The sequence below is a fragment of the Micromys minutus genome (genome assembly GCF_963924665.1).
Source record: "Micromys minutus genome assembly, chromosome: 16".
Classification (NCBI taxonomy): Eukaryota; Metazoa; Chordata; class Mammalia; order Rodentia; family Muridae; genus Micromys; species Micromys minutus.
The window spans coordinates 16662876-16676033 of record NC_137985.1 but is presented as its reverse complement, the minus strand read 5'-3'; positions in this window follow the sequence as shown (position 1 = coordinate 16676033).

Sequence of the window (13158 nt, the reverse complement as noted above, 5' to 3'; positions counted from 1 at the left end):
GTCCATAGTTCTGGGAAAGTCTTTAAATGTACAAACCTTGCTTCTTGGCTTCTGTAGCTCTCCTGACTAACTGTTCTTGTTAACTGAAGTATGTCAACCAGGATATGGTTTTTGTGTTTAAAAGCTCACCCTGAGAAAGGCTCAGCGCTAGAGTGGGATCCCCAACACCCAGTGTAATAAAGGCCCAGCTAATAAAGACTTTTTATTGGCTTAAACTCATGTCCCATCAGTCTTTTGTAGTGGATACCTCACTACAAGCACAACACTTCAAATGCATTGGAGAAACATCAGGTAGGTCTGTTCTAGAAAAAAGGAGAAAATCTCCACTATAGGCATCAGATGCAACCTTAGCCTTTTGTTTAGTGGGGAATAGTGCCGTTTGTATAGACCTAATGGTCACAAAGACGTTAGGTCACAAACGGGAAGAAATGGCTCCTGAGTATTCAAGTCTGTTGGATTTTGTCAAAGGCTTCTTTTGCACCTATTAAGGTGATCATGTGATTTCTGTCTGTAAGTCTATTTATGTGATTTATTACATGTATTGATTTGTGTGTGTTGGACCATTCCTGCATTTCAGGGATAAAGCCAATTTACTCGATGTATAATCTTTTTAAAACTGTGTTTAGAGCTTTTATTAGATTTATTCATTTTATTTTATATGTAATTTGCTGACATATATGTCTGTGCACCACATGCATGTTTGGTGCACATGGAGGTCAGAAGAGTGCATCAGATACTCTGGAAGTGGAGTTACAGATGGTTGTGAACCAACATGTGCTGGGAATCGAACCTGGGTCCTTTGCAAGAACAGCAAGTGCTCATAATTGCTGAGCAATCTCTCTAGATCCATTCATAATCTTTAAAATATATGTTTGTATTCTATTTGCAAGTATTTTAATGAGCATTTTGGGCCAATGTTCTGTAGTTTAGTCTTTTTGTTGTTGCTCTTATCTGGTTTTGAAATTAGAGTGATACTAGTTTCATAGAAGAAGGTTGGTAGTACTCCTTCTGTCTTTCTATCTCTGTCTGTCTCTTTCTTTCTCCCTTTTTTCTGTTCATTTCTGATTCTCTTACTTTGGGTCCTCTCTCTCTCCCTCTTCCTCCCTCTTTCTTCTTCTTCCTCCTCTCCCCTCCCCCTCTCAGTTGTTGAACTAAGTGTCAATCTTGTTTATCTTCTCAAAAAAAAAAAAAAAAAAAAAAAACCAGCTCTTAGATTCATTGATTCTTTATATTGTTTCTTTGTTTCTATTCCATTGATTTCTGCTCTGATTTTTATTTCTTGCTGGGTTTGCATTTGGTTTGTTTTTGCTTTTCCAATTTTTTGAGTTGTACCATAAAGTTATTTGTTCTCTTTCTGATGTTTTAAACATAGGCAGTCATTACTGTAAGTTTGTCTCACAGGACAGCTTTCAATTTATCTTGGAAGTTTTGTTGTGTTTTCAGTTTCATTTAGTATTAGAAAAAATTATTTCTTTCTTGATTTCTTGTTTGACCCATTCATTATTCAGTATTGAGCTGTTTAATCTACATGTATTTACTAAAGATTTGGTTTCTGTTTTATTTTATTGTGGTGAGATAGGATACAAATAGTGATTTCAATTTTTTGTTTCATTTTGTGTCCCAGGATGTTGTCTATATTAGAAGTTTGTGCTACTGAGAAGAAATAAACATCCTTTGGTACTTGGGTGGATTATTCCATGTATCTCTATTAAGTCCATTTGATGTATAATGTCAATTAATTCTGATGTTTCTCTGGTTTTTGTCCAGATGACCTGTCTATTGGAGAAAATGGAGTACTGAAGCTACCTACTATTAACGGATTGATGATAATCTTGTGTTCACAGACTCTCCCTAAACCTTTATCTTTACTTTGTTTCTCAGTGTTCATTCTTAGGGGAGATGGATCGTGTATTTTATAACCTGGAGACCTCTACACTAGCTGTATGGCTGAGACCACACCAGACTCTAGGCTCTTAATCTATAGAACCCATCTTTACGGAAGAGGTCACATGTACTTTACAAAAGAGTTTTGATGTAGTCATACCTTAAGCTATATTGTACACATAGGCTTGAGATAATTGTTACCAGAAAACTTTTTTTTCAAAATTTTACTGTACTTAAATATGTTTAAAATAAACTGCCTGGTGTCAGACTCTAGAAGTTTGAACCAACACCACCTATGTAAGTCACATGGAACTGGATTCCCTTCTTGCCTCACACTGATCATTAGCCTGCAGACCATTGCATTTGCAGTGACCCCCCCCCCATTGCGTTTACAGTGACCCCTATATTCTTGGTTAACCGTCTCCTTGATTCAAATGAAATGTTTCTTTTTATCTTTTTTGATTAATTTTAGTTTGAGTTCTATTTTGACAAATATTAGGATAGTGATGCCTGCCTGCTTCTTGGTCTTACTTGATTGGAGTACATTTATCCATCCAAGGCAGGGCCTATCTTTAAGGCTACAATGTATTTCTTGTAGACAAGCAGATAGATGAATTTTGTTTCTTTATCCCCTCAGTCAGCCTGTGTCTTTTAAGTGGAGAATTGAGACTATTGATATTTAGAGTTATTAATGAATATATCTGTTAATTATGGTCATTGTGTTATTGATTTTTGGTGGTTTTTTTTTGTGTTCTCACTAGTACTTTGTGTGTGGGGGCAGTTTCTTTGTTTGTGTAAGACAAAGGGTCTCTGTACATAACCCTAGGTGTCCTAGAACTCACTGTGTAGACCAGGTTAGCTTCAACACAGAGAGATCTGCCTGCCTCTCCCTCCCCAGTGCCGAGATTAAGGGCACACAGCACCATGCCCTTCGGTCCTCTGTGTTTTAATAATTATGGCATTTTATTTCTTTCCACAGACTTCCTGCTCTGTTCACTCCTCTATTCAGCCTACAACACTGATTCCTGTATTTTTCCCTATGTTTAGCTTGCTGGACGTAATTTTATAGGCTGTTTATATTATGGAAAGATTTTCTTACTCCTTCAGTTATAATGGAGAGTTTTGCTGGGTAGCTTAGTCTAGGTTGACCATCTCTCACAGTCTCAAGACTGTTCAAACATTTACAGTTGAACTAAATGCTTTTTGCATCATGATATGGCAACAAGTTTTTGGGGGCTCTGAGCCCATAGGCTCATATATTTGAATGCTTGGTCCTTAGTTGTTAGAACTGTTTAGTGAAGGATTAGGAGGTGTGGTCTTATTGGAAAGGGTGTGTCATGGGGTTTGGGCTTTGAGGTTTCAAAAGTCTTTCTCCTTCTCTCCTTCATGCTTGTGGTTCTCAGCTTCTGCCTTAACAGCATACCTGCCTACTGCTATGCTTCCTGCCATTATGATCATGAATTCACCAGAACTATAAGCCAGCCCCTTGTCTTAGGATTTTATTGCTGTGAAGAGACACCGTGACCATAGCAACTCTTTTTTTTAAAGACTTTATTTTGCAAAACAAAGATAAATGTAAAGATTTTAAACATTTTTTGCTTAAAATTATACATTTTTGTCAGTACTGTTTTTTCATACATTAAAATAAATTTTACATAAAACCATGTGAATATGTTTTTTAGTCAGTACTTGATTTTTTTCAAGGGCTTGACAGTATGCATTGAAAACGTACTAGTTGCAATAAGTGTAAAGTACACGCAAAACAAAACGCAACATGGAAATAGTCAAAGTCTTCTTGTTTTGTGAATATATGTATATTTTTTGTTTTCTTTATTTCTTGGACTTCATACAGTCTGTGAGTTGTTTCTGGGGGAGTGCAAGCCTCTGGGGTTAGCATCCCACTATCAGTGACTGCATATTATCTCTGTTCTTTTGTGACTGGGTTATCTCACTCAGGATGATATTCTCTAGATGCAGCCATTTTCTTAAGAATTTGGTTAAGTCATTGTTTCTGGTGGCTGAGTAGTATTCCATTGTGTATATGTACCACAATTTTTGTATCCATTCGTCTTCTGAAGTACATCTGGGTTCCTTCCAGCTTCTGGCTATTATAAATAGAGCCGCTATGAACATTGTGGTGCATATATCTTTGTTGTGTATTAAAGTGTCTCTGGGGTATATGCCCAGAAGTGGAATAGCTGGGTCTTCAGGTAGTACTATATCCAATTTTCTGAGGTATCGCCAGACAGATTTCCAGAGTGGTTGTATTAGCTTGAAACCCCACCAACAGTGGAGAAGTGTTCCTATTTCTCCGCAGCCTCGCCAGCATCTGCTGTCATCTGAGTTTTCGATCTTGGCCAATCTGACTGGTGTGAGGTGGAATCTTAGGGTTGTTTTGATTTGCATTTCCCTGATGACTAAGGATGTCGAGCACTTCCTCAGATGTTTTTCAGCCATTCGGTGTTCCTCAACTGAAAATGATTTGTTTAGCTCTGTACCCCATTTTTTAATAGGGTTATTTGATTTTCTGGTGTCTAGCTTTTTGAGTTCCTTGTACACCTTGGATATTAGGCCTCTATCTGATGTGGTGTTGGTAAAGATCTTTTCCCATTCTGTTGGTTGCCGTTTTGTTTTCTTGACGATGTCCTTAGCCTTACAGAAACTTTGCAATCTCATTAAGTCCCATTTGTTAATCTTTGACCTTAGAGCTTGAGCCATTGGTGTTTTGTTCAGGAAATTTTCTCCTGTGCCTATGTGTTCTAAGGTTTTCCCTACTTTCTCATCTAATAGTTTCAGTGTATCTGGTTTAATGTGGAGATCTTTAATCCACTTACACTTGAGCTTTGTACAAGGAGATAAGAACGGGTCTATTTTCATTCTTTTGCATGTTGAGTGCCAGTTGGACCAGCACCATTTGTTGAATAGGCTGTCCTTTTTCCATTGAATGTTTACTGCTCCTTTGTCAAAAATCAGGTGACCATATACATGAGGGCTCATTTCTGGATCTTCTATTCTATTCCATTGATCCACTTGCCTATTTCTGTACCAGTACCATGCAGTTTTCAGCACAATTGCCTTGTAATATAGCTTGAGGTCAGGGATAGTGATTCCCGCAGATGTTTTTTTGTTGTTGAGGATGGATTTCTCTATTCTAGGTCTTTTGTTATTCCATATGAAATTGCACATTGATCTTTCCAATTCCATGAAGAACTGGGTTGGAATTTGATGGGGATTGCATTGAATCTGTAGATTGCTTTTGGTAGGATGGCCATTTTTAAGATGTTGATCTTTCCAATCTATGAGCATGGGAGATCTTTCCATTTTCTGAGATCCTCCTCAATTTCTTTCTTTAGAGGTTTGAAGTTCTTGTCATACAGGTCCTTCACTTGCTTAGTTAGAGTCACACCAAGGTATTTCATAGTTTTTGTAACTATTGTGAAGGGTACCTTTTCCCTAATTTCTTTCTCCACATGTTGTCCTTTGAGTATAGGAAGGCTACTGATTTGTTTGAGTTAATTTTGTATCCGGCCACTTTGCTGAACTTGTTTATCAGCTGTAGGAGTTCTCTGGTGGAATTTTTGGGGTCACTCAAGTACACTATCATGTCATCGGCAAAGAGTGATGTTTTTATCTCTTCCTTTCCGATTTGTATCCCCTTGATCTCCTTTTGCTGTCTAATTGCTCCAGCCAGGACTTCCAGTACTATGTTGAATAGGTAGGGAGAGAGTGGGCAGCCTTGTCGAGTCCCTGATTTTTGTGGGATTGCTTCAAGTTTCTCGCTATTAAGTTTGATGTTGGCTGTTGGTTTGCTGTATATTGCTTTTATTATGTTTAAATATGGGCCTTGGATTCCTGTTCTTTCCAGGACTTTTAACATGAAGGGGTGTTGGATTTTGTCGAATGCTTTCTCAGCGTCTAGTGAGATGACCATGTGATTTTGGTCTTTAAGTTTGTTTATATGGGGGATTACATTGATGGATTTCCTTATGTTAAACCATCTCTGCATCCCAGGGATGAAGCCTACTTGGTCATGATGAATGATGGTTTTGATGTGTTCTTGGATTCGGTTTGCAAGGATTTTGTTGAGTATTTTTGCATCAAAGTTCATAAGTGAGATTGGTCTGAAGTTCTCTTTCCTTGTAGGGTCTTTGTGTGGCTTAGGTACAAGGGTTATTGTAGCCTCAAAAAATGAGTTGGGTAATATTCCATCTGATTCTATCTTTTGGAATAGTTTGGCGAATATTGGTGTTATATCCCCAATAAATGTCTGATAAAATTCTGCACTGAACCCGTCTGGACCTGGGCTTTTTTTTGTTGGGAGGCTTTTGATGACTTCTTCTATTTCTTTAGGTGTTATAGGGTTATTTAGATGGTTTACTTGGTCCTGGTTAAACTTTGGGACCTTGTATCTGTCTAGGAATTCGTCCATTTCCTCCAGATTTTCCAATTTTGTGGAGTATAAGTTTTTGTAGTAGGATCTGATGATTTCTTGAATTTCCTCAGTTTCAGTTGTTATGTCCCCACTTTCCTTTCTGATTTTGTTAATTTGGATACTCTCTCTTTGCCCTTTAGTTAGTCTGGCTAGGGGTTTATCAATCTTGTTGATTTTCTCAAAGAACCAACTCTTTGTTTTGTTGATTTTTTCAATGTTTTTTTTTGTTTCTATTTGGTCTATTTCTGCCCTAATTTTGATTATTTCTTGCCGTCTACTCTTTTTGGGTATATCTGCTTGCTTTTGTTCTAGGGCTTTTAGCTGTGCTGTCAGGTTGCTGATGTGAGCTCTCTCCAGTTTCTTCTTGGAAGCACTTAGGGCAATGAGTTTTCCTCTCAATACTGCTTTCATTGCATCCCATAGGTTTGGGTATGTTGTGTTATCATTTTCGTTGAGTTCTAGAAAGTCCTTAATTTCTTTCTTTATTTCTTCTTTGATCCTGCTATTTTTTAACAGAGCGTTGTTTAGTTTCCATGTGTATGTGGGCATTTTGTTGTCTTTGTTGTTGTTAAAGACCAGCCGTAGACCATGGTGATCTGAGAGGATGCATGGGAGTATTTCAATCTTCTTATATCGATGAAGGCTCGTTCTGTGTCCAATTATGTGGTCAATTTTCGAGAAGGTGCCATGGGGTGGTGAGAAGAAGGTGTATTCTTTTACTTTAGGATAGTATGTTCTGTATATATCTATTAATTCTAGTTGGTTCAAAGTCTCTGCTAGTTTTGCAGTGTCCTTGTTCAGTTTCTGTTTCCCTGATCTGTCCATTGGTGAGAGTGAGGTGTTAAAGTGTGGGGTGAAATGTATTTTTTGAGCTTTAGTAGAGTTTCTTTTATGAATGTGGGTGATTTTTTATTTGGAGCATATATGTTAAGGATTGAGAGTTCCTCCTGACAGATTTCCCCGGTAATGAGCAAAAAGTGTCCTTCTTTATCTTTTTTGATAACTTTTGGTTGGAAATTTACTTTATTCGATATTAGAATAGCCACTCCAGCTTGCTTCTTGGAGCTGTTTGCTTGGAAGTTTTTTTCCCACCCTTTTACTCTGAGATAGTGTCTGTCTCTGTCTCTGAGATGAGTTTCCTGTATGCAGCAAAAGGCTGGATTTTGTTTATGTATCCAGTCTGATAGTCTATGTCTCTTTATTGGGGAGTTGAGACCATTTATGTTAATAGATATCAAGGAATAATTGTTTCTGTTTCCTGCCATTTTTGCTTTTTTGGGTTGAGTTGTGTCTGTGTTTTTTTCTTCTTTTAGTTTTCTTGTTTAGGAGTGTTCTTGTTTTTACTAGGCTGTATTTTCCCTCCTTGTATTGGGTTTTCCACCTATAATTCGTTGTAGTGCTGGGTTTGTGGTCAGATATTGTGTGAATTTTGATTTGTCTTGAAATATCTTTGTCTCTCCATCGATGGTGATTGATAGTTTTGCTGGGTATAGCAGCTTGGGCTGGCACTTGTGTTCTCTTAAGGAGTGCATGATGTCTGTCCAGGCTCTTCTAGCTTTCATAGTCTCTGTTGAGAAATCGGGTGTGAGTCTGATTGGTCTGCCTTTATATGTTACCTGACCTTTTTCCCTAACTGCTTTTAGTATTCTTTCTTTACTTTGGGCACTTGATGTTTTTACTATTATGTGTCGGGAGGTATTTCTTTTCTGGTCCAACCTATTTGGAGTTCTGAAGGCTTCTTTTATGCCTGTGGTCATCTCATTCTTGAGGGTAGGGAAGTTTTCTTCTATGATTTTGTTGAAGATATTTACTGTGCCTCTTAGTTGATACTCTTCTCCCTCTTCTATTCCTATTATCCTTAGGTTCGGTCTTCTCATTGTGCCTTGTATTTCCTGAACATTTTGGGTTAGGAGCTTTTTGTTTTTTGCATCTTCTCTGGCTGTTTTGTCTATGTTTGCAATGTTGTCTTCTGCCCCCGAGATTCTCTCCTCGATCTCTTGTAATCTGTTGGAAATGCTTGCTTCTGTGACTCCTGATTTCTTTTTTTGGTGTTCTGACTCTAGGGTTATCTCTTTTAGCGCTTTCTTTATTGTGTCAATTTCTGTTTTAATTTCCCTCTTCCATTCCTTTATTTCTTTGGTTCTGTTTTCCTCTCATTCTTTGAGTTCTTTGAGTGTTTTTCGTGTTTCTTCTTTAAAAGCTTCTGAATCTTTTTGCTTTTCCTCCCTTTCTTGTTTAAGTAACTCTATCAGCGTCTTGAGGCATGATTTCAGGTCTGTGTCTTCTTTCTCTGGAGTGTTTGGAATTCCGATGTTTGCTACTATCGGAGAGCTGGGTTCTGGTGTTGCTAGATTGTCTTGGTTTCCTTGGGATATACTCTTTCTCTTTCCTCTTGCCATTTTGTTGTCAGTGATATGTTCTTGCCTTTCCCTTGTATCTGGTCTGTGTCCCTGGTACACTTTCAGTGTGCACTCCGCAGAGATCTCTCTACTCCCTGGCAGCCCAGGTTCCGGGTGGCAGCTGGGCCAGGCTCCGTTCTGCGTACTGAAGTTGCCTCCGGGTGGGAACAGACGTTCCTAAGATCTGTTCCTGGTCACAGATGCTCAGCCTCTTCGAGCCACCTTTCTGGCTGGCTGTTGGGCCAGGCTCTGCTCTGTGTCCTGAAGTCGTCTCCGGGTGGGAACAGAAGTTCCTAAGATCTGTTCCCGGTCACTGGATCGGGGAGGACAGGGCAGGTCAGGGCAGGGGGTGCCCTTTCTGTGTGCACTCCGCAGAGATCCCTCTGCTCCCCCGCAGCCTAGGTCTCCCACTCACCAGTTGCTCAGCCTGTACCAGCCGCCTTTCCGGCTGGCAGTTGGGCCAGGCTCCGCTCTGCGTCCTGAAGTCGTCTCCGGGTGGGAACAGAAGTTCCTAAGATCTGTTCCAGGTCACAGTTGCTCAGCCTGTACGAGCTGCCTTTCCGGCTGGCGGTTGGGCCAGGCTCCGCTCTGCCCATAGCAACTCTTAAAAAGGAAAACATTTAATTGAAGCTGGCTTACAGTCTCAGAGGCTTAGTCCTTTATCATATGGCAGGAAACATGGCAGCACGCAGGCAGGCATGGTGCTGGAGAGGAAGCTGAGAGTTCTGCATCTTGACCCACAGGCAGCAGGAGACTGCATGCCACACTGGATGTAGCTTGAGCACAGGAGACTTCAAAGCCCACAGTGCGCACTTCCTCCAACAAGGCAACACCTACTCCAGCCAGGCCACACCTCCTAATAGTGGCACTCTCTACAGGCCAATCACATGAATCTATGGGGGTCATTTCTATTCAACCCAATTCTTTTATAAGTTGCATTTGTCATGGTGCCTCTTTTACAGCAATAGAAAAGAAATAAAGACATAGAGCTCTCCTTTGAATTTTGTATTTGAGTTATTGGGTTTTTAGACTTTAACTCCTCCGATGTTTCTATCTCCTTCCTGAGCCATTTCTCAGGTCCTGGATTGTCTGCATCTTTGCTGTCAGCCTTGTGCTTGTGTTTTCTTGGGCACCACACTGTTGTTTATTCTCAAGTTCTTTCTCCGTAAGTGCACAGAGCTGCTTCTGTGTGTTTTCATTAACTCCTTGAATTCTTTGATGAAGTTTATGACTACCCCTTTAATGTTTGTGTCCTAGGGTTTATCCAGGTAATTCTCACTGGAAAACATTTCTATAGGACTGGTAGATTTTGGAGAGAAGAAACTGGCTTGATCTTTCATATTGTTGGTATTTTTGAGAAGGGATTTGGCGGTGGGCTTCTTTTGTTAGTTTTAAGTCAGAATAGAACAGGTGGGTTGGATCTAGTAGTTAGACCTGGCTTGGATGGAATAAAGTCAGGTAGACAGAGGAGACTGGGCTGATGTACAGGATATACCCTCTGCTTGAAGTGCTGGGGTAGATTTGGCTGGGTGAAAAGTTTGGCTGTGTGTGGTGGGTACTGGGTGTTGGGAGATAGGTAGGAAGTGTTCTGGCAGTAGCCTAGAGATAAGTTGCAGCACTGGCAGGGGAAGCCAGTCTAGGCCAGGACACTGGCTGTGAGACACAGCAGGTTATGAAGATACATGGGTAGGGGATTCAGGAAGATTCACTAGAATAGACCTTAGGAGAAGATGAGGGAGAGGTTGGATGTAGCACCGAAGGAACGTGTAGCAGTGGCTATTACTGTACGTCCTGGTGGATTACCTAGAGGTAGGTTATAGTGCAGACCAAGGGTGGCCAGCGTATGCCAGCACACTGGATATGGGACCTGGATTAATCTGGTGGGTTGATGGGAGGTGTGGGTGGGGAGGTCAGTAAAAGTCATTGGGCTAGACCCTGGAGAAGAACGTAGGGAGTCTGGCTGTGGGGACAGATTGATTGTAGTAAAGAAAGGTTCGAATATATTTTAAAGTTGTGTCTTTAAAATAGTAGAAGTCCAAAACCTTTCACTTGTGGGATCATGTAAAATTAAAATTAACTTACATGCTTTTTAGTGCAGAGGGAAGAACCAGAACACTGACACAACCAAAGCAAAAACAAATCATATAAACAACTTGGTGTCCAATATCGGGGACCGTTCACTCTTGATCTTCTGGGCTCCAGAGGGCTTGGGTGGTCTCAGTCCCCAGGCTCTGCCACCGGACCACACCCAGCTCGTCCTAAAGCTCAGGTTGGGGCTGCTGCCCTCCTTGGTTGTCACGTGGTCCTGGAACTTCCAGTGCACTGAAGTCACCACTCAACCGAGTGCATTTTCTTCAGCAGACTCTTGGACTTTCTGCAGAGACTCTGATCCTGACACTTCTGGACAAACTGTTCAAGTTTGGTTCTCATTGTAAATGTCTGGTCTTTCCTCTTGAGCAAGAAACCAAATATCAGGGGGATGGGAGTGGGGCGGGGTAAGGAGATAACATCTCAAATGTAAATACAGAGTATCTAATTTAAAAAGATAGAGAGAGAAAAAGAAACCAAATATCAGCTTTTCCATGACTCTTCACTTCTGAATCTCTCTAGTCCTGCCAAAATCAGTAACACACATTACCAAGGTTAGCTGTCAGCTGCAGATGTAGCATTGGCCATCCCTGGACCATAGCTCTCCATGCTGACTCTGAGAAAATACTTCTCAAAAGATTTCATCTCAATAATGCTGGCCTCTTATTAATTGCAGCTTATTTCTCAGCCCCATTTGATCTGCACTGATTGTCCCAGTAAAGTAAAGGTTTCGAATCAGTGATTGCCCTGGCTAGTTTTTATGCCAACTTGCCTGACATAAGGTAGAATCATCTGAGAAGAGGAAACTTCAATTTAGAAAATACCTCCATAAGACTGGGCAGTAGGTGAGCCTGTAGGACATTTCCTTAACTAGAGATTGATGTGGTAGTGTTCAGACTATTGTGGGCAGTGCCACCTGGGATGGTAGTCCTGGGTTCTATACAAAAGCAGGTTGAGCCAGTCATAGTAGCAAGACAGTAAGCATCACCCCTCCACGGCCTCTGTATCAGCTCCTGCCTCCAGGTTTGTGTCCTGTTTGAGTGCCTGCCCTGTCTGCCTTTATGATGGATTGATGAGTCTTTCAGAGTTGCTTCTTCTTTTCGACTGGTGAGTTTCATTCATTTTCCTGAAGTATGTTTGAAACAGGTCCTGATGTTGGGACTCCCATTGCTTCACACTGGGGGTTTATATGCTGCTGTGGTAAACATATCAGTTGATCAGAATCTGAAATCACACAAGCAGACCCACCGGCCTACCATGCCATTCTCTCTCAGATGGGCACCACCACCATGGACAGGTGTTCAGCCTGTTTTTGAAAGGATCTCCTGTTTCTCTCCAGTACTTTTCAGCATAGGGAAGTTATGCTCATTCAAGATTTCAAGTCTACAGAGATTGGAAGACTTGAAGCTTACAGACCTCATAAACTGTTCACGAGAGAAAGCTGGAGCACTTTCCCCCTTTTATTTATGGATGTAAACCTTCAAGGAGTGATAGTTTGTTTAGGCTAACCTCTGACAACATACACAGATAACTATATGATGGGAAATATACATTGGTCTCACCCTCCAATCTGCTCTGAAGTGAATTACATTTGTATTTAACATGACTACAAACATAATTCTGGATATATTTAAGATAGTTGATTTATAAATAATAATCATTAACTTTTATGTTTTAATTGCCTTTGTTTTAATAGTTTATTAGAAATTGGCAATATTTTAAGATTAGAATTTTATAAATTAAGGTAATTTATCCATACAGTTTTAGAATTGAAACACTTTTAGTACCAAAGTAAACTTTAAGCCACAGTACAAAAAGTAACTGGGAACTTCATTTTCTTGAATTTTTTTGTAAGGTATTTTTTATGATGTAAAGTAACTTAAGATATTTTATGTTAAGTAGTTTATTTTATCATAAAGAATATGACTACAGGTGAACACAGTAAGATTGGATATTATATGGAGATATAAGAATAAAAAAATTTGTGCCATTAGTCTTTGCCTTAGTTTTTGCTACAGCTTGGTTTTTCAAATGATTAAAACTTAACAAAGAGGGGCTGGAGAGATGGGTCAGCGGTTAAGAGCTCTGACTGCTTTTCCAGAAGACCTGAGTTCAATTCCCAACAACCAGATGTAATGGAATCAGATGCCCTCTTCTGGTACATTTGAAAACAGCTACAGTGTACTCGCATAAATAAAATAAATAAATAAATCTTAAAAAAAAAAAAAAAAAACCAAAAAACAAACTTAAAGCTATGAAAGACATAAGGGGTTATCTTAATGACACACACACTTCAAAGTCAGTTTTTATTACCGTAAATCATTGTGACGTTAGAAATTTGTAAATCCTAGTTTT